The sequence below is a fragment of the Bos mutus genome, chromosome 10 (genome assembly GCF_027580195.1).
Source record: "Bos mutus isolate GX-2022 chromosome 10, NWIPB_WYAK_1.1, whole genome shotgun sequence".
NCBI classification, from domain to species: domain Eukaryota; kingdom Metazoa; phylum Chordata; class Mammalia; order Artiodactyla; family Bovidae; genus Bos; species Bos mutus.
Genome location: NC_091626.1, coordinates 40922363 through 40942866, shown reverse-complemented (window position 1 = coordinate 40942866; position 20504 = coordinate 40922363). Strand labels below are relative to the sequence as shown.

The 20504-nt window shown below is 40.5% G+C and overlaps 1 protein-coding gene across 5 annotated transcripts in view; it reads left to right on the top strand.

Moving 5' to 3' along the window:
- The window catches only part of FBXO34 (F-box protein 34), an 81257-nt gene that overhangs the window by 58042 nt on the left and 2711 nt on the right, over window positions 1-20504 (top strand). The gene's annotated exons all lie outside the window — the stretch shown is intronic.

Genomic DNA, 20504 nt, shown 5'->3' with positions numbered 1-20504 from the left:
GGCAACCCACTCCAGTATTCTTGCCTGGAGAATCCCATGGAGGAGAATCCCATGGAGGAGAATCCCATGGAGGGAGGAGCCTGATGGGTTACAGTCCACAGGGTCGCAAAGAGTTGGACACGACTGAGTGACTTCACTTTTTTTATGCCTGAATATATCATTAGTGCAAGATGCACATACCTCTCACTTCCATTGCCCTCCATATTTACCTTTATGTATCATATGTGTTTTATTCATGTCACCCACCTAGAACCCAGGTTTGATGAGAATGAGGATTTTTGTACTTGGCAAATGTTATACCTGCAACTTCTGAAAGATTTCCTGGTACATGCTCAATATATGCTCGATAATAGTGAATTATTGAAAGATCTGTTCTGTAAGATTTGAATAGAAGGAGAAATAATTACCCTTTAAAAAATGATTGTATTTCTTTTTGGCTGTGCTGGGTCTTTGTTGCTTTGCACGGGCTTTCTCTAATTGCGGCCAGCGGTGCTTCTCTTCCTTGAGGTGCATGGGCTGCTTATGGCGGTGGCTTCTTCTGGTGCAGAGCACAGGCTGTAGGGTGCTCCAGCTTCAGTCGTTTCAGCTCCTGGGCTCTAGAGCGAGGCTTTGTCGTTGTGACACATGGGCTTAGTTGCTCCTTGGCATGGGAATCTTCCCGGATCAGGGATCAGACCTGTGTCCCCTGCATTGGTAGGTGGATTCTTACCCACTGGGTTACCAGGGAAGCCCAGAAATAATTACTTGAACATTCAAATTAGAGACTGGAAATGGTTCTATACTTGTGAAATGGAAGAAAATTCACCAAAGGTGAATTTTTTAGGTTTAGGATTGGTGAAAATCCTCAAAGTTAAGGGGCCTTCTCTCTCTATGCCCGTCTAGAAAGTAGCAGTTTGAGTGCATCACCAGCGTTGCCTGTCTGGATGATAGGCCAGCCTTTTCTGTAGTTTTAATCAAATCACTGTGGTATGTACTTACAAATACATTGCAAATGTATACTTTTCCTATGCTGCTGTCATCCTCTTTTTCACTGTACAACTTCTGGTCTTGGGAGCAGTATCTTGTAAATTTGAAGAACGTATGAATACCATCCAAAGGAAGAAATTTATTGAGGCCCTTCAGTATGAGTAGAATTGAAAATTTTTTTACATTATAATGTAATTAAATATATATGAACAAAACTAGTAAACTTTGTATGCTCCTCAATTTACACAACTATCAAGAGAAAATAGGTACATGATGTATACAATACTTCAGTATTTTTTGATGTTACTTTGAATAAAGTTTGGAAGCTAAATTGACACATGCAGTACAAATGCTGACATTCAGTCTGCAGATTCTTTTGTGTTTGTCAGGTTTTAAAGATGCGGTGGTTACTCACAGTACTTTTTCTCCATTTGAACTGCTGCTGAAACCTTTGTTAACATTATTTGGCTTTCATTTTGAATTAGAGTTTCAAACATTGGAGCATATCTGTAGGTATTAAATAATTATTTTCCAAGCAAATTCAGGAACTGAAGAATATTCTATTTAATCATGCATTAGTGTTTTAATATTTTTCTCACATAAACATTCCGCTCAGTAAAAGTAAGAATTAGAGTGAATATTACCCTCCATGACGACATTCAGTGTTGTGTGCAACCCTGAATAGAGGGGTTTTTTTTTTTAAAGAGAACGAAGTGTTGACTTTTTATTTATTTATTTCCAGCTGCGCTAGGTGTTTGTTGCTGCACGCAGGCTTTCTCTAGCAGCCACTCTTGGTTGTGGTGTGAGGTCTTCTCACTGCGGTGGCTTCTCTTGCTGCAGAGCATGGGCTCTAGGTGTGTGGGCTTAGTTGCCTCTCAGTACGTGGAATCTTCCCACACCAGGAATCAAACCCGTGTCCCCTGCATTGGCAGGCCGATTCCTAAGCACTGGACCACCAGGGAAGTCCTGAATAGGCTGATGTTAAAGTGTCTACTCTCTTCCCTTGTAGCTCAGTCGGTAAAGAGTCTGCTTGCAATGCAGGAGACCCGGGTTCGATCCCTGGGTCGAGAAGATCCCCCTGGAGAAGGAAATGGCAACTCACTCTGGTTGTTGCCTAGAGAATCCCATGGACAGAGGAGCTTGGCAGGCTACAGTCCATGGGGCTGCAAGAGTTGCACACAACTTAGCGGCTAAGCCGCCACCACCAAAGTGTCTGCTTACATTTGAACCTGGTCTTAGCACTGTCACCTCTCAGGTGATGCATGTTAGCTTTTGGTTGCTCCCGGGACATTTTTAGTTCTTTGCTAATCACAGTAGAAGATGTTTTGGATACAGAGCTTTTTTAGATTGTCTTAAAACTGGGAGGGAAGTTTAATACAAGATGTTTAATACAAGATGGGACTGAGTGTCAGTTCCTGAAGTAAAACATATTGAAGAATGTTTTCAAAAAAGAGAACTTGGTGAGCCTCTTTATTTATTTAAATCTTTTATAACTTAAAATACGATGTTTTAAATTTTTAGCGTATCAGAAGATGTTGACCTTTGAAATAATGACTACATCACTACTGTGATCTTGAGCAGGTTTCAGTTTCTGGGCTTTTATCTCCTTTTTCGCACAGTGGTTGTGGGCTGTGAACTACAAAAACACAGAGGAATATGAAGTTTGTGGTGACATGAGGACCTCAAGGGGATAGGTAGGCATGCAGAGATTGGGGAGAAAGGAGCAGCTGGCACAAAGGCCCCAACCTGCAAATAAGCTGAAGAACAGAAAGAGGGCTAAGTGAGATCTTTATGAAAGTGCTTTGTAGATACAAAACATTCCTTGCAGCTCAGGTGCAGTTACATTTAGGAAAGATGTTTGTTTTCTTTTTCCAATGGACTGGTTTGTTAGCTACAGGGCCATCTTGCCTAGCGAGTAGGATCCTGCTTTGAGGATCCTGCTTTGAGGATGGAAAGCAAGAATTATACCCATGAGTCACAAATTCTAGCAGTTTGTGAATTAGGATTACTGTTATGTTATTGTACTAATAATCTTGTATATAAGATTGGGCAATAGGACAGAGGAATAAGCTTGTTAATAAAAATTTAGGGGAGAGAGTTTTGTTTGGCTTTGCTGTTTGGTATCTGTAGTTTTGCATCTATTTAACCCAGCACTGAAATCTGATCAGGTTTTCCTTTGTGGTTGCTTTGTTAATAATTGAAGTACCTCACGGTTCTGGGTGTGAATTCTGCATACTTTATATAACTAATTTAGAACCAGGGAAGTTAGGGCTTTCTATTGAAGTAATTAAATCATTATGGTGTTTTTTTAGTGTAAGTTACATATATTTCTGTGTAAGTTACGTATATAATATATATACGTAATATATATATATTATATACTTTGTGTAAGTTATGTATATAATATATATACTTATATTTTCTATATACGTTATGTGTATAATATATATACACAGAAATAACCAAAACATTATAATAGGACATAGTTTATGCTTTTATATACCTTAAAGATGGAAGTTTAAAAATTTTCTTTGTGTCCTCTTTCTAGTTTGGATGTGCAGGAGCCTGTTTATCATCAGTTTTGTTAACACTGATATTGTTTTTTTTTTTAATCTATAAGTAAACATGTCCTTAGACAGCTGTGTTTAATATCCTAAAGAATCATGTGGAGACTTCACAGTGTTTCTTACCAAAACTTAGAATCTATATATTTTAGTATTTAAAGGATGCGGCTGGGGCTTTGAAAATGAGACAGAGGTTGCCTAACTCATAGCTGAATGCCTGCATATCTAGATTGTTCTGTTCTGGAGGTTCTTAGTAACATGGAAGTTTTTATTGTAGCTAAAGTGACAGTACGTGGAAATGTGTGTGCATGGCTGGTGAGCAGGATTTTCTTTAAAAGCTGATACTGCATAGGAATGTCTTAGGTAACTAGAGCGCTGGAAAAATGCTGCTGCTCAAGCCCAAGTACTTTTTGTTTTACAGAAAACTGACCATGGGCTGGAGAGCCTCTGCGTCTCCACCTCACACACCTCCCATCTCTGAGAGAGCAGGGCACTAGATCAGGAAATGATGGGTGGAGCTGCTTAGTTGCATCAACTTCCTGGGCTGCCCAAGCATTGATTAGTCAGACACTCCTAATGTTCCAGGATCGGCTGGCTTCTTTTAAGTCCTCAGGCTTGACATTCATGCTCATGAAAACGCTTGGCATGTGCAGGGCACTTTGCTGCATGCTCTATAAGAGATACAGAAAGGAGTAAGATTATTCTTACCTTTCAGGAGCTTTACAGTGTAGTAGGGGAGATGAAGACAAGGTAGACACGGTAAGGGACCCAGGAGAGTATTCTGAGAATTCAGACAAGGCTTATGGTAACGTTGATGGGTAGGGCTGTCGCTGAGGATGAGACCTAGGCAGGGAGGGACCCAGTTCCGTTTCAGTAGTTCCTATGGTTAAAGAGTGATAAAGTGGGGAAGAAAGGTCAGATGGCTACTGTGAAGGTGAAGGCAAAGGAGGAGGAGGAACCAAAGCAGCAGCTATTTAATCATAAGCCCTGAGATTTCCCCAAAATTCTGTCCAAAATTGTTTTTGTGGATATTCTGGCACTTTTCTGGGGCAGAGAACTCAGACCTTTTCTCAGATTCTGAAAAGGATCCAGGTTCCAAGAAATTTGAGAATCAGTGTGCTGAGTTTTCAACCTTAGATGACTGAGAAGATGTTGAGGCTTTGTAGAGAAAAAGGAGATCATGTGGCACAACTTTTCTTGTGGGAGGTAAGGTGGAATTTGGGGCTTATTTCTGAGATTATGAAATAGTCCCCTGAGTGGGGAGGTTGCCTTGTCAAACTGGGTGTCCCACCTAGCAAGTTAGATGGATCCATTAATGATCTGGTACAACCCCTAAGGGCAGGTGTTTTCTTTCAAAGGAGTTCCTTAACATTATTTCCCCCTGTATTTGGAGTCCGGATTGATGAAGATGTGGGAGACGAGGATACTACTGTAGAATAATTCTGGCATTTTTCTTGGAATTCCTTTGTGTAAAGTGATCTGTACTTGACCCAATGAGGGATTTATAAAATTTCAGACAGGGATATACTCTTAAGGAGTTGATGGTATGTAGCTTTTTCTTTGGCTTTTTGTTCAGCTTGGATCTGTGTGTTCAGTTATCTTTGGGTCTTTGATTATTTCCTGGGCAAGAGAAACATTTCTATTAAAATGAACTTAAAGTGACTGTTGTCTGTGACAGTTGTAAATATACTGTACTTGTAATTAGGAACCTCTGTACAGACCATTTAGTGACTTGTAGAGAAATCATTTGATTGTTTTACTAATTGTTATATAAATATATGTGTATATACACATACATGGCCTCATATAAAATATTATGAAGCACATTTTAAAAATGACCCAGCAGGAATTCCCTGGTAGCCCAGAGGTTAGGGCTTTGTGTTTCCACTGCAGAGGGCACAGGTTTGATCCCTGGTCAGAGAACTAAGATCCTCACGTGCCACGTGGCAAAGCGCCCCCCCCAAAGAAATGACCTAGCATTTAGTATTTGTTATACTTAGTTGGTCAGCTTCCACACGGTTAGCTTCCACATTTGTGAAATGGGAATAATAAATAATAATAGTAATTTTATGTATCTCATACAATTGTCCTGAAGATGAAATTAATACATATACATACAAAATCAAACTCCATAGTTTACAGCTTAAGTATTCAGTAAATATCAATGGTTACATTATTAATAATATTAATATTTTAATATTAATAATATAATTTCCCCTTCCCCATGAGTGAATGTGGGGGGTGACTGTTGTTAGAAGAGAATTTGCAATAAGATATCTTTAAATAGCAAAATTTCACATGTATTTATTTAAATGTTTATGTTTTTCTTTGAAGTTGTGAAAGTTAAGAGCATTTTTTGCGAGGCAGATTCAGGCATTAAGCTGCACATTTAGGTTACAGAATGAGGGCCTGGAAGTCATATTCGTTTGAGAAATGAATTGCTTGGTCTTGACCACTGTTGTCTTTCAGTTCTTTTTTGACTGCCTGTGTGTTCGTCTCTCTTTTCTTATCTTTTTTGTGCCTTCTGGTTTATTTCCTGTTCAGTTTTCAGTAAAGGGCGTGAAGAACTTCTGTTGGTTGGTGCCCTGGGTCTGAACCAGGAAGGAGTACTGCATCAAACAGCCTGGGGCTTATCTGGGACGGATTTAACAATAATCCCTGCAGAGCTCCCTAACCAGGGAACCTGTGAATTCCAGTTTTCTCCCTCTAAATCAGAGGGTATGCAGTTCAACTGTGTGTGCATAATGGACATTTCTGGACTCATCCATCTATCGTTTTCAGATGCTTCCATTTATTTATTTCTCCTTTTAAAAACCAGTAATTCTGAGAATATTTAGTTAGGTAACAAATACAGAGATGGTTGGATGGCATCACCGACTCAACGGACATGAGTTTGAGTAAGCTCCGGGAGTTAGTGATGGACAGGGAAGCCTGGCGTACTGCAGTCCACGGGGTTGCAAAGAGTCAGATATGACTGAGTGACTGAACTGAACAAATACAGAAATAATAGAATGATAAACCCCACTTTGCTATTGCTCAATAGCAATAATTTCAATAATTTGTCATCTAATTGCCAATCTTGCTTGATCTGTACTCTGAACCACTTCTCCACCTTTTTTTTTTTATGTGGACCATTTTAAAAGTCTTTATTGAATTTGTTATAATATTGCTTCTGTGTTTGTGTTATTTTTTTTGGCTCCGTACCCCCTGCATTGGAAGTCAAAGTCTTAACCACCAGACCACCAGGGAATTCCTTCTCCCATGTTGTTTTGAAAACGTATCATTTAAGCTTAAAAGTTTTTAGGATGTATATCTAAGGGATGAGGACTTAAAATCACATACATACATGCACACATATATATTAACTTTTTCTGTCTCCTGTATTTCCTCTGAGACTAGTGCTAAAGAATAGAACTGAATTTTTTTAAGTGTCTTTTTTCCCCCCATCAGGAGTATGTAATGTCTGGTTGTGTTTCAGTTTCGTGATGTTAGCAGCTACTGATAATCATTGCCTAGATCCATTAATTCAGTAAAATTTGGAAAATGGTGATATCTATCATTCCTTCTGTTTATTTTGAATCAAAACCTGTCAGGAAATAAAATTTTACTTAATGCATTTAATGAATTAAATATTTTATTTTGAATTAATATTCTCTTTCTCTGACTTTGTAGTAGTGATTAAATATAGTACATGATTTGCTGTTGAGATGTTCTATATGCTGTGTAGGGTAGCTGATTACTTCAGGATGACTTCAGACCCACCTAGTTCATCAGCTTATGAAATTGTCTTAGATTGCTTACTGGTGGTTATTTCCTAGCAAGAAATAATTATTAGGGATAAATATGCCTTGTAATTAGTGTGTACTTGCCTACTTGTATATTATTAATTGCTGTTTTAAAGTCTTATTTGCTTATATAAGTCATTTCTTTTAATGAACTTATACAATTAATTCAAAAAGTCATTTCTGGGCAAAAAAATATGATTGATTAAAAATCATTTCTGGGTCAAAACTGTGTCTGCTTAGTGTAGTTAACTGTGGGATTACTTACTGAAGACCTTAGTTTCAAAATTGTGCTTTTTTTTTTTTTTTGTAAACTTGTAGAAGGGAGGCTTGGAAGGTGATCTGATATTGTTGAGTTTTGTAGTTTACAGTAAGTCCTATTTCTTAACCTGCATTTTTACATTTGAGTATTATTCACTGGGTTGTGGTGCCCACTTGATATCTTTGATGACCTTCCAGATATTCCTGTTAATATGTATTATATGAGTATTTTTGTTTGTTTATGGAAAGAATTAATTTGTTTAGAAAAACCCCATCATGTCTTTGGTATTTCATTTAAAGCAAGAAGCTGAAACTGGTGAACTGGAGAGTGATAGATCAATCTCAGGCCTAGTGGTCGGAGCAGCTCACAGAGAAGTTAATGACAGTATCTGTGGTGGGGTTAATAGGAGAGACTTTATTCAGTGAGTCTAAAAGTGACCAGATAACTAATACATTAGAGAACTAATACATTCTTACTATCTTCTTTACTCTCTTCACATCTTGTCAGGCTCAGTGCTCCTCAGGTGAGCTGAATTTGAATTCCCTTTCTAATCATAGCTGATAAGTGTAATTGAATTTATTCTTCATATATATCTGCAGTGGGGAAAAAAACCTGATTTTTTCAATAGTATTCCAGATGGATCTTTAGTAACTTAATTTTTAGGTAATGCTTTAGAAAATAATAGTATAATAAATCGTTTTAACAAATAGCAGTTTTGTTTTCTGAGACACTTGCCACACATTCTTCTTGCCGCTAGTGCCGTGTTGAATCCAGCAGGCTATGGCCAGCCAGTTGCGGTGCTTGTGCAGTAGGGACGGATGTTGATCCTCTCTCTGGTTTCCAGATTCAGGCTGTATAATGTAGAACACATCATTCAAATCCAACGAACGTTTTTTCAGTAAAATTCTAGGGCAGTAGTGGTATACCAGGTAGACAAGGGTCCCTGTCCTTGGGGGCTTACATCTTAGTGAAATTATATCCACAGAGTTCCCTAGGTCGAATTCTATATAAACTCGTCCTTTGCCCAGTTGTGTGAACAGGTCCAAAGCTGCTTTTTGAGGAAGGTCAAAGAAAGTACTTTTGCATAGAGAGTAGCCAGGTTTAAAAATTTCACAGCACAATGTTATTTTTGCTGGCTGCCTTTGGTATTTAGAAAATAATGGAGCTTCTTTCACTAAACAAGATCTGCTAGTGATTTCTGCCTATCGCTGCTGCTGCTGCTGCTGCTGCTGCTAGGTCGCTTCAGTCGTGTCCGACTCTGTGCGACCCCATAGGCGACAGCCCACCAGGCTCCCCGTCCCTGGGATTCTCCAGGCAAGAACACTGGAGTGGGTTGCCATTTCCTTCTCCAGTGCATGAAAGTGAAAAGTGAAAGGGAAGTTGCTCAGTTGTGTCTGACTCTTCGAGACCCCATGGACTGCAGCCTACCAGGCTCCTCTGCCCATGGGATTTTCCAGGCAAGAGCACTGGAGTGGGTTGCCATTGCCTTCTCCAATGCATGAAAGTGAAAAGTGAAAGTGAAGTCACTCAGTTGTGTCCGACTCTTCGCGACCCCATGGACTGCAGCCTACCAGGCTCCTCCATCCATAGGATTTTCCAGGCAAGAGTACTGGAGTTTCTTAGTTTAGATTTTCTGTAATAATATATTTTTTTCTCTTCTCCCCTCTGCCCACCTTTAGTGTTGGCTAGTAGGATTAAAAGTTACTCTGATACTGTTTGGTTGATCATTAGCTACTTCCAGGCCTTTGGAAGGTAGCTAAATGTAAACATGATTACTTTGTGTACTCAAAGAAAAGTTTTATATGAGATGTGTTATCAGATCAGATCAGTCACTCAGTTGTGTCCGACTCTTTGTGACCCCATGAATCGCAGCACACCAGGCCTCCCTGTCCATCACCAACTCCCGGAGTTCACTGAGACCCATGTCCATCGAGTCAGTGATGCCATCCAGCCATCTCATCCTCTGTCGTCCCCTTCTCCTTCTGCCCCCAATCCCTCCCAGCATCAGAGTCTTTTCCAATGAGTCAACTCTTCGCATGAGGTGGCCAGAGTACTGGAGTTTCAGCTTTAGCATCATTCCTTTTAAAGAAATCCCAGGGCTGATCTCCTTCACAGTGGATTGGTTGGATCTCCTTGCAGTCCAAGGGACTCTCAAGAGTCTTCTCCAACACCACAGTTCAAAAGCACAACTACATAAAACCCAGTATGTGATTTTTGTCGTAACATAACAATTTGGTCTCCTCAGTGCCTAACTATTGTCTTTCTGTAGTGTAGATTTCTCACATTTCCCATTGGAAAAATACTCATTTTTCACTTCAGTATTTAAACCGGCTGTGATAAGCTCCAATAACAGCCACAAAGCAACTTTCTCTGTTTTCTATTGATCATAAACTTCATTTCTTTACACGTGGTAATTCTTAAACCTTGACCACCCAGTGAAGACTGCTACTGCAGTCTTGATTCAACAAAGTATACAGGGATGTGGTAGAAGAATTACTAAACAGCTGGGCAGGACTGAGATTTAGGCGGCTTTCTTTGATAAACACTGGAGGTCAAGTCATCCCCTCCCTGCTTTCACCTCCACCCAGGATTGCTGACAAGAATCTTACATTTGTCTTCATCGATAATGGAAGCAAACTATTTTGCTTGATGCTTTAGTATTTGTTATCCTGAATTTTTACCTTTTCCCTCCTTCCTGAGGGATAAACCATTTTTAAATTTAGTGGTTTAGTATATAGAAATAGATATTTAATAAGGACCTACTATATAACACAGGAACCTCTTCTTAATACTCTGTAATGACCAATATGGAAAAAGAACCTAAAAAAGAGTAGATACATGTATATGTCTAACTGGTATACTTTGCTGTACAGTAGAACTAAAGCAACATTGTAGATCAGCTGTACTTTAATAAAATTAAAAATAAAATTTAGTTGTTTATAACAGTGTTATCGGGCCAACTTGTGCCCAGTGGGCTGTTAGGTTGCTTGGCTCAAGATTGAGGCTCAGGATGGAGTGGTATGAGTACACTGGCAGACAGGCACAGTGTGGGTGCTGCATTTACACTTGAGAATTAGTTGCTGTTCTGATTTATTTTCCTATGAAATGTTATTTGGCAACTAATGGGTTTTTAAACTGTGTTCATGACTGGCCTTAGACTCTCTAACATGTATTCCCTAAAGAAGATGACATCCTTATGTCCAAGTTACATTTTAATCAAAATAGGACACATGTTAAAGTTCTGATTATTTCTTTGAATATACTGCATATGCAAATGATGTAAAAAATTGCTATTGCCTTAAAAATATAAATTCACATAAAATATGTATGGAAGAATGATTGATTTCAAAGTTTTAAAAAAGCACTAGCACATTCAAAGAAGTAACAATTTTCTATGTAAAAAAATAGAAGTCTTCCTTTGTTTTCTGTAAGAAATATTGGAATTAGGAAAAATAAGTATAATATTAAAAGACAGTAAAAGATTTTTCCATTAAATTATACACTAGTAACCATCCAGTCCTTCCAAGAGAAGTTCAAAGTTCCCATGAAATGACTCTAGACAGTATTACTTTTAAAAAAAAGGAGTGAACACCCTCCTGAAAAAAAGCCAGTCCCAAATATTTTGGAGCTCAGTTTGAGAAATATGGTCTTTTCTGTGTTAGAGTTTGTTCTGTTTTGTTGTTAAAATACACTGAGAGTTGAATGCATTCAGTCAATGCTTAGAGGTTAGTGGGAGTCTTTTTATGTCTCTGCCTGTATTCACACCCTCCTGATCTTGGCATTTTTTTCTGCTTTAATAGCCATAGAAGCAGTTCTTCATACTTGTAGGTTAGTGTGGCTTCTTATCACACATCTGCTTAAATCATCACAGTTCTGAGTAGAAGTTTTATGTGGCACTTAAGAAAAACTGATCCCAATTTGAAAGATAGAAGCTTTTTGAATAGATGCTGTCAGATTATTTAATTTTGTGTCATAATTGAACCTAGGATTTTAATTTTTAATTTTTGTAGCAAAAAAATATATAGATCCAAGAGACTTATCTAATTCTGATCTTAATTCTACTACTATCTACCTGTGGGCTTCAAAAGCCATTTTAGTACTTTGCTGAAGCAGCTGTTCCTTTCTGTAATGGTTCAGTGAAGAAGGCCATCATAATAAGATGTTCTCTGGAAGCATTTACATTTTTAAAGAACAGTGATTTATTTACTGTCTACTTTTTTTCATCCTCTAAAGGAAAACATACTTTTTTATTTCTCTAGTCTTTTGTAAATAAAGAGTAGCTCCTATTATACTGATAAATGACTCCTCTTTGGAATTAGCATTCCTGAAACTTTAATAAAGTAGAAAGAAACAGGAAACACCTTATCTTCCAACCAGATTAGGTAGGCAAGGCCAAAGTTAGAAAACAGGCCTTTGATGTCAGGCTTCCTTTTAGCACTAAGCCTCTTAGCACTAAGAGAAATCTCGTTCTTTTCCTCACTCTACTCCAGTATTGCCATTTGATTTCCTCAGTGATCAAGTTCGTTTCTCTGTAGACAAGTTAGTGTGATTCTTTAGACTCTAACATTTGTCTAGGCATTCCTCCCCCCGCCCCCCTCCAAGCAAAGTTAAATTCTCTTCCATGGCTTCATTTTCAGATTGTACAGTATGTTTGGGTTAGAGTTTTTTCCAGCTTTTTTGAGCTGAAATCAGAAATTGAATTGATAAAGAATACTGGAATTACTTGAAAGAAAGATTTTGGCCTTTACTGGAGGAGGAAAGTTGTTCAAGTTTTAATTGATTCATTGTTATATCTCACTTTATTCCTGGAAAGGACTTAAGGTAACAGTTGTGTACAAAGATCATTTATAGCCAGACTTCATGAGAGAGTTGCAAACATTCACTTTCACCTGCCATTCACTCCATGAATTTCTGACTCTCTTCTGTTCATCTGCTGCAGTTCCTCACAGCAGAGCACCTGGGGATCTCCATCACTAACTGGACTCATTTTTTTTTTTTTTCTGCTGCACAGCGTGGCTTGTTGGATCTTAGTTCCCTGACCATGGATTGAACCCCAGACCCCAGAAGTGAAAACACAGAGTCCTAGCCATTGGACAGCCAGGGAAGTCCCCTGGAAAAAATTCTTTATATGGCCTTGGGTAAAGTGTGTGATTGCTCTTTACTTTTATGTGCATCTTTTCTGATTATAATAGTAAGATATGCAGTATATACTCGTGAAAATTCTGGAAAAAGACATCATAATCTCTGTCCAGAAAACTTTATCCTCGTTGAATTTCTATTGCAACTGTCTTGTTCCTTTCCTCTTTGTCCTGGCCAGACTTGGATGCGGCATTTCTTAAAACTGAACTTACCTTTTCCCCTGCTCCATACTAACAGCTCACCTGCTGTTGTTGCCGTCTCACTAAAAGGTGCCACTCTTTATCAGGTTGCTGTAGCCATGAGGAGCCATCCTTGACTCCCTCCCTCAACCTCCATTTATAATCAGTCGCTACATAAAATCGTGCCTGTTTTTTGTTTCTAATCCATTTACTTCTGTCTCTTAGCTGGGATGCTGATTATTTCTTACCTGCCTCAGTTTCCCAAAAAGCATCATCTAACTTTTGAACTCCTAGGACTTTTATCTTCCTTCATGGCTTTTCTGGCCCGTTTTCTGTGCCCTTGAGACTAAACTTGGTGCTGGTGGTCCCTCTCCTCCTTTCACACACTCCTTCCTTCTCTGTCCTCTCCCTCCACCTTCTTCCCTCATGGACTCTCACAGCACCTGTACTGTCCCTTTTAACACATATCACACTGTATATTGTAATTGCCTATTTGATTTTACTGTCTCCTTAAACCCGGGTTCGCTCCCTGGGTTAGGAAGATCCCCTGGAGAAGGAAATGGCAACCCACTCCAGTATTCTTGCCTGGAGAATCCCATGGGCAGAGGAGCCTGGCAGGCCCCAGTCCATGGGGTTGCAAGAGCTGGACATGACTTAGTGACTAAACCAACCAAGGGCAGTAACTGTGTCTTACTCATAATTGCACCACTAAAGTCCAGCCCAGAGTGTTTATTAGTAAATTTTTGATGATAAATGGATAGAAAGAAATGGGTGGCAGTTAGTATGAAAAAAGTTTGAAGCTGTTTCCTTAGTTTTATGGCTCTGCCTAACTTAAAATTTGTATCTTAGGTGATAATTTTGGCTTTAATCTACCTGGTCCTGTGTTAATGGTCTGTGAACAAGCTTCCAAAGTTTGAATTATGAAAGGGCAAGGCAGGAGTGGGCTCCATGACCTTGCCTCTCATTGATGCAAGGGGTTAGGCTTTGTAGAGAGAAAATATGGCAGCTAAAACTAGGCAGTTGTGTAAGGGACGAACAAGAAGAGGAAGCCGTTTTTAGTGACTTGGTGATTGGATGGGAGGAGGAATCAAAGTGATTTCAACTTTTCTGGTGTGGTTGACTAGGTACTTGGTGCTGTCATTAGGTAGTCATTTGATTTTTGAGATTCTTTTTGACATCCAGGTGAGTATGTCTGTTAGGCATGTCACAGCATATGAAGCTTGGGAGAGCATACCACTGGAGCGTGATGAGCCTGTGGTCATTAAAACTGTGAGGTCACTTAAATATATAGCTTAAGAGTAATAATGATCTAGGGAAAGAACTCTGAGGAATACATCAGTGTTTAAAGACTGGAGAAGAAAAGCAGGGAGCTGGAAGAGCAGTGCCAAGAAACTGAGGAGTTGGAGTTAGACAGAAATTTGGCAATAAAATGGCTATTGACTTGTGTGTGTGTGTTTTAAAGAGAATAAAAAGTAAGAAGATGGGTCTGTCCTGAAGAGTAGATGCTTCAGTATAGACTGAATGGTGTTGGGCAGTTCCACCTCACGCCTGTCAGTAGCCTAGCGCCCCCAGCCCAAACCAGAACCCCACTGACACTCTTAGATCTAACACATGACTGACCTTTAAATTCTCTTTCAAATTAAATCTAAGGTTAAAAACAGATTCTTGGCCCAGTCCCAGAAATTCTGATTCAACAGGCACAGAGATCTTAATTTTTTTCAAGGACATTTCTGAGCATCTAACACTCCTGTGTGGGTAGGTGCTACAACCCACATTTTACTTAATTGCAAGGAATCAGGAGTTTATTGTGGTGAACTTTTAAAATACAGTTGTGTGAAGGGATTGGCAACCATGGAGATCTGACTGGAGCTTTCTGCAGCGCCTGTCTGTATTTAAGAGCCTGAGACGGGGTGGGGGTGGGCAAAGTGCGGCTGTCTGATGTAATCTCTCAGAGATGTAAAATTTTTATTTTACGGATTTTTGCAGTAGATGCCCTTATCATCCTCATGCTTCAAAACTGATTTCAACCCAACCTCTCAATTTTTGCAAGTTTCTCTGAGTCTTGCCAGCATTTTACTGTCTCAGGGCCTTCAGGCCCAGCAAAGGAAGGGCAAGCGGTTAATACCTCAGCCATCCTTCAACCAGTGGAGGACTTCAGCCTGTGCCTAAAGGTTCTGCTTCCTTTGCGGTCCCACAGAATCACCATTTACTCTCCAGCAGTCACCCTGGTTGCATCAAATGACCTTACTGGCTTTTTTCCTTCACTGTTGGACCTTTCGTCACTCCTGTTCGGTGGGATCATCTACTTTAATCCTACTAAAACCTTGTCTATTAGTAATGTGTTAGTTGAGCTGACTTTGCAGGTTAGTGTACACAAACAAAAGCCTTCTATAATCACATTAGTTTCTTCCAAATGTCGCTGTCTATCAATAATAGCACCTAAAATACTGTGTGGGGGAGGAAGGCGAAGAGAACACAGCGTGCAGTGCAGAACGGCACACACATTGCGGAAGTTTAAATTTATTCACAGGCATTCTGTAATAAGATCATTATGTGCGAACTAATTGGATTTTTCAACACCTCAATTTCTTACATTTTACATGGAAGGTATTGAAGAGAGATGAAAAACCAGAAAATTGTTGACACAGAGGGCACTAGGAATATGAGAGAGGCCTCTTACATTCATTTATTTTACTAATATATATATCTTCTTCTTGAGGAATACTGGGTAACTCCTTGTAAAACTGACTTATAGAATATAATGATTCTGTATTCTATAAAATATACAGCTGTTAAAACGCTTCAGTGCACACAAGGAGGGGATCTCAACAGATGTAGGCTGTAATTGCCAAAGATCAGAAACAAATAAGTCTGATCTGTTTCAGTTCAGTTCAGTCGCTCAGTCCTGTCCGACTCTTTGCGACCCCATGAATTGCAGCACGCCAGGCCTCCCTGTCCATCACCAACTCCTGGAGTTCACTCAGACTCACGTCCATCGAGTCAGTGATGCCATCCAGCCATCTCATCCTCTGTCATCCCCTTCTCCTCCTGCCCCCAATCCCTCCCAGCATCAGAGTCTTTTCCAATGAGTCAACTCTTCGCGTGAGGTGGCCAAAGTACTGGAGTTTCAGCTTTAGCATCATTCCTTCCAAAGAAATCCCAGGGCTGATCTCCTTCAGAATGGACTGGTTGGATCTCCTTGCAGCCCAAGGGACTCTCAAGAGTCTTCTCCAACACCACAGTTCAAAGGCATCAGTTCTTCGGCGCTCAGCCTTCTTCACAGTCCAACTCTCACATCCATACATGACCACAGGAAAAACCATAGCCTTGACTAGATGGACCTTTGTTGGCAAAGTAATGTCTCTGCTTTTGAATATGCTGTCTAGGTTGGTCATAACTTTCCTTCCAAGGAGTAAGCGTCTTTTAATTTCATGGCTGCAGTCACCATCTGCAGTGATTTTGGAGCCCAAAAAAATAAAGTCTGACACTGTTTCCACTGTTTCCCCATCTGTTTCCCATGAAGTGATGGGACCAGATGCCATGATCTTCGTTTTCTGAATGTTGAGCTTTAAGGCAACTTTTTCACTCTCCACTTTCACGTTCATCAAGAGGCTTTTGAGTTCCTCTTCACTTTCTGCCATAAGGGTGGTGTCATCTGCATATCTGAGGTTATTGATATTTCTCCCGGCAATCTTGATTCCAGCTTGTGTTTCTTCCAGTCCAGCGTTTCTCATGATGTACTCTGCATAGAAGTTAAATAAACAGGGTGACAATATACAGCCTTGACGTACTCCTTTTCCTATTTGGAACCAGTCTGTTGTTCTATGTCCAGTTCTAACTTTTGCTTCCTGACCTGCAAACAGATTTCTCAAGAGGCAGGTCAGGTGGTCTGGTATTCCCATCTCTTTCAGAATTTTCCAGTTTATTGTGATCCTCACACTCAAAGGCTTTGGCATAGTCAATAAAGCAGAAATAGATGTTTTTCTGGAACTCTCTTGCTTTTTCCATGATCCAGCGGATGTTGGCAATTTGATCTCTGGTTCCTCTGCCTTTTCTAAAACCAGCTTGAACATCAGGAAGTTCAGTGATCACACCATCGTGATTATCTGGGTCGTGAAGATCTTTTTTGTACAGTTCTTGTGTGTATTCTTGCCACCTCTTCTTAACATCTTCTGCTTCTGTTAGGTCCATACCATTTCTGTCCTTTATCGAGCCCATCTTTGCATGAGATGTTCCCTTGGTATCTCGAATTTTCTTGAAGAGATCTTTAGTGTTTCCCATTCTGTTGTTTTCCTCTATTTCTTTGCATTGATCGCTGAGGAAGGCTTTCTTATCTCTTCTTGCTGTTCTTTGGAACTCTGCATTCAGATGCGTATATCTTTCCTTTTCTCTTGTAAGGCCTCCCCAGACAGCCATTTTGCTTTTTTGCATTTCTTTTCCGTGGGGATGGTCTTGATCCCTGTGTCCTGTACAATGTCACGAACCTCATTCCATAGTTCATCAGGCACTCTATCTATCAGATCTAGGCCCTTAAATCTATTTCTCACTTCCACTGTATAATCATAAGGTATTTGATTTAGGTCATACCTGAATGGTCTAGTGGTTTTCCCTACTTTCTTCAATTTAAGTCTGAATTTGGCAATAAGGAGTTCATGATCTGAGCCACAATCAACTCCTGGTCTTGTTTTTGTTGACTGTATAGAGCTTCTCCATCTTTGGCTGTAAAGAATATAATCAGTCTGATTTTGGTGTTGACCATCTGATGATGTCCATGTATAGAGTCTTCTCTTGTGTTGTTGGAAGAGGGTGTTTGCTATGACCAGTGCATTTTCTTGGCAAGACTCTATTAGTCTTTGCCCTGCTTCATTCTGTATTCCAAGGCCAAATTTGCCTGTTACTCCAGGTGTTTCTTGACTTCCTACTTTTGCATTCCAGTTCCCTATAATGAAAAGGACTCTTTTTTGGGTGTTAGTTCTAAAAGGTCTTGTAGGTCTTCATAGAACCGTTCACCTTCAGTTTCTTCAGCGTTACTGGTTGAGGCATAGACTTGGATTACTGTGATATTGAATGGTTTGCCTTGGAAATGAACAAAGATCATTCTGTCGTTTTTGAGATTGCATCCAAGTACTGCATTTTGGACTCTTTTGTTGACCATGATGGCTACTCCATTTCTTCTGAGGGATTCCTGCCCGCAGTAGTAGATATAATGGTCATCTGAGTTAAATTCACCCATTCCAGTCCATTTCAGTTTGCTGATTCCTAGAATGTCGACATTCACTCTTGCCATCTCCTGTTTGACCACTTCCAATTTGCCTTGATTCATGGACCTGACATTCCAGGTTCCTATGCAATATTGCTCTTTACAGCATTGGACCTTGCTTCTATCACCAGTCACATCCACAGTTGGATATTGTTTTTGCTTTGGCTCCATCCCTTCATTCTTTCTGGAGTTATTTCTCCACTGATCTGCAGTAGCATATTGGGCACCTACTGACCTGGGGAGTTTCTCTTTCAGTATCCTATCATTTTGCCTTTTCATACTGTTCATGGGGTTCTCAAGGCAAGAATACTGAAGTGGTTTGCCATTCCCTTCTCCAGTGGACCACATTCTGTAAGACCTCTCCACCATGACCCACCCGTCTTGGGTGGCCCCACAGGCATGGCTTAGTTTCATTGAGTTAGACAAGGCTGTGGTCCTAGTGTGATTAGATTGACCAGTTTTCTGTGAGTATGGTTTCATTGTGTTTGCCCTCTGATGCCCTCTTGCAACACCTACCATCTTACTTGGGTTTCTCTTACCTTGGGCGTGGGGTATCTCTTCACAGCTGTTTCAGCAAAGCGCAGCCGTTGCTCCTTACCTTGGACGAGGGGTATCTCCTCACCACCGTCCTTCCTGACCTTCAATGTGGGATAGCTCCTCTAGGCCCTCCTGCGCCCGCGCAGCCACGGCTCCTTGGATGTGGGGTTGGTCCTCCCGCAGCTGCCCCTGGTCTCTGGCGTGGGGTTGCTCCTCCCAGCCGCCGCCCCTGGCCTCGGGTTTTGGGTAGCTCCTCCTGGCTGCCGCCCCTGACCTTGGACTTGGGTAGCTCCTCTTGGCCGCTGCCCCTGACCTCGGACACGGGGTAGCTCCTCCCGGCCGCCGCCCCTGACCTCGGACTTGGGTAGCGCCTCTCGGCCATTCCTGCGCCGTCGCAGCCTGGCACTCTCGGCCGCTACCCCTGACCTCGGACGTGGGGCAGCTTCTCTCGGCCGTGCTCTGTTTCAGGGGTATCTTTACTTTGTGTGCCTTAAACGTAAGGTTTCTCTTTACTTAGCTGGAAGATATTCATATCCATATTTCTTCTTTTAGCTGAGACTGGACTCTAGGAATTAAATTTGAAATGAAAGGTAAATCTGTTCTGGATAATCACTTTGATTCTTGATGGATAAAACTGCTATCTGAAAGCAATCACTTTGAAGGCTGCCACAGTGCAGGCCTGGGTAACTGTTACGGAGTGAATGAGAAAGGGATGTGCCCGACTGCCCCATGTGTGTGTCTTAGACTGTATCCTGAGGAACAAGAGTGGGTTGAGAGCCTGCATGCTTAGACCCGTGAAAGCCCTTGCCTCACTCCCACCAATCTGTGACTGTGGGTGTTCATTTTGGGCTATAGGTCTATTTTGTGGGAGACCAGGCATCCCAACAAGACTTGTTTTTCTCAATCCAAGGTGTTCTGTGTAGCAGTGGGATATCTTGACATACAAACTAACAAAAATCATTAAATAATCTAGTATCCCAGTTCAGCTCAGTCATGTCCAACTCTTTGCGACCCCATGGACTGCAGCACACCAGGCTTTCCTGTCCATCACCAACTCCTGGAGCTTACTCAAACGCATGTCCATTGAGTTGGTGATGCCATCCAACCATCTCATCCTCTGTAGTCCCTTTGTCCTCCCACCTTCAACCTTTCCCAGCATCAGGGTCTTTTCAAATGAGTCAGTTCTTTGCATCAGGTGGCCAAAGTATTGGAGTTTCAGCTTCACCATCAGTCCTTCCAATGAATATTCAGGACTGATTTCCTTTAGGATGGAGTGGTTGGATCTCCTTGCAGTTGAAGGGACTCTCAAGAGTCTTCTCCAACACCACAGTTCAAAAGCATCAATTCTTCAGCACTCAGCTTTCTTTAGAGTCCAATTCTCACATCCATACGTGACTACTGGAGAAATCATAGCTTTGACTTGACTAGTATCCCAATCCCTCAGTTAACATTTCAACTCAGACCTGGAAAGGAAGTGACTTAACCCAAGGTAAAATCACCCTGTCTAGCTAATTAGTGATATGACAAGGACTAGAACATGTACCTCTGAATGTAATTATCTTTGTAATTTATAAAATGGTTCCCATCTCCACCCCTGCTCAGGGAACGAAACAGGAACTTTTTTCCTGAATCAGTGAATTAATGAAGATTGTGGACTTTGTATTTTATCTGCAGAAAATCTGACAGTTAAGAGGTTATACAGATAGATTGTTAGTTATAGATGTCTAAAATATTCAACAGTAAGAATAGCTTAGAAAGCAATATAACAATTCTAATAGACTGTTTTGCAATCAATAAAATGCTAGTTATGGTGAC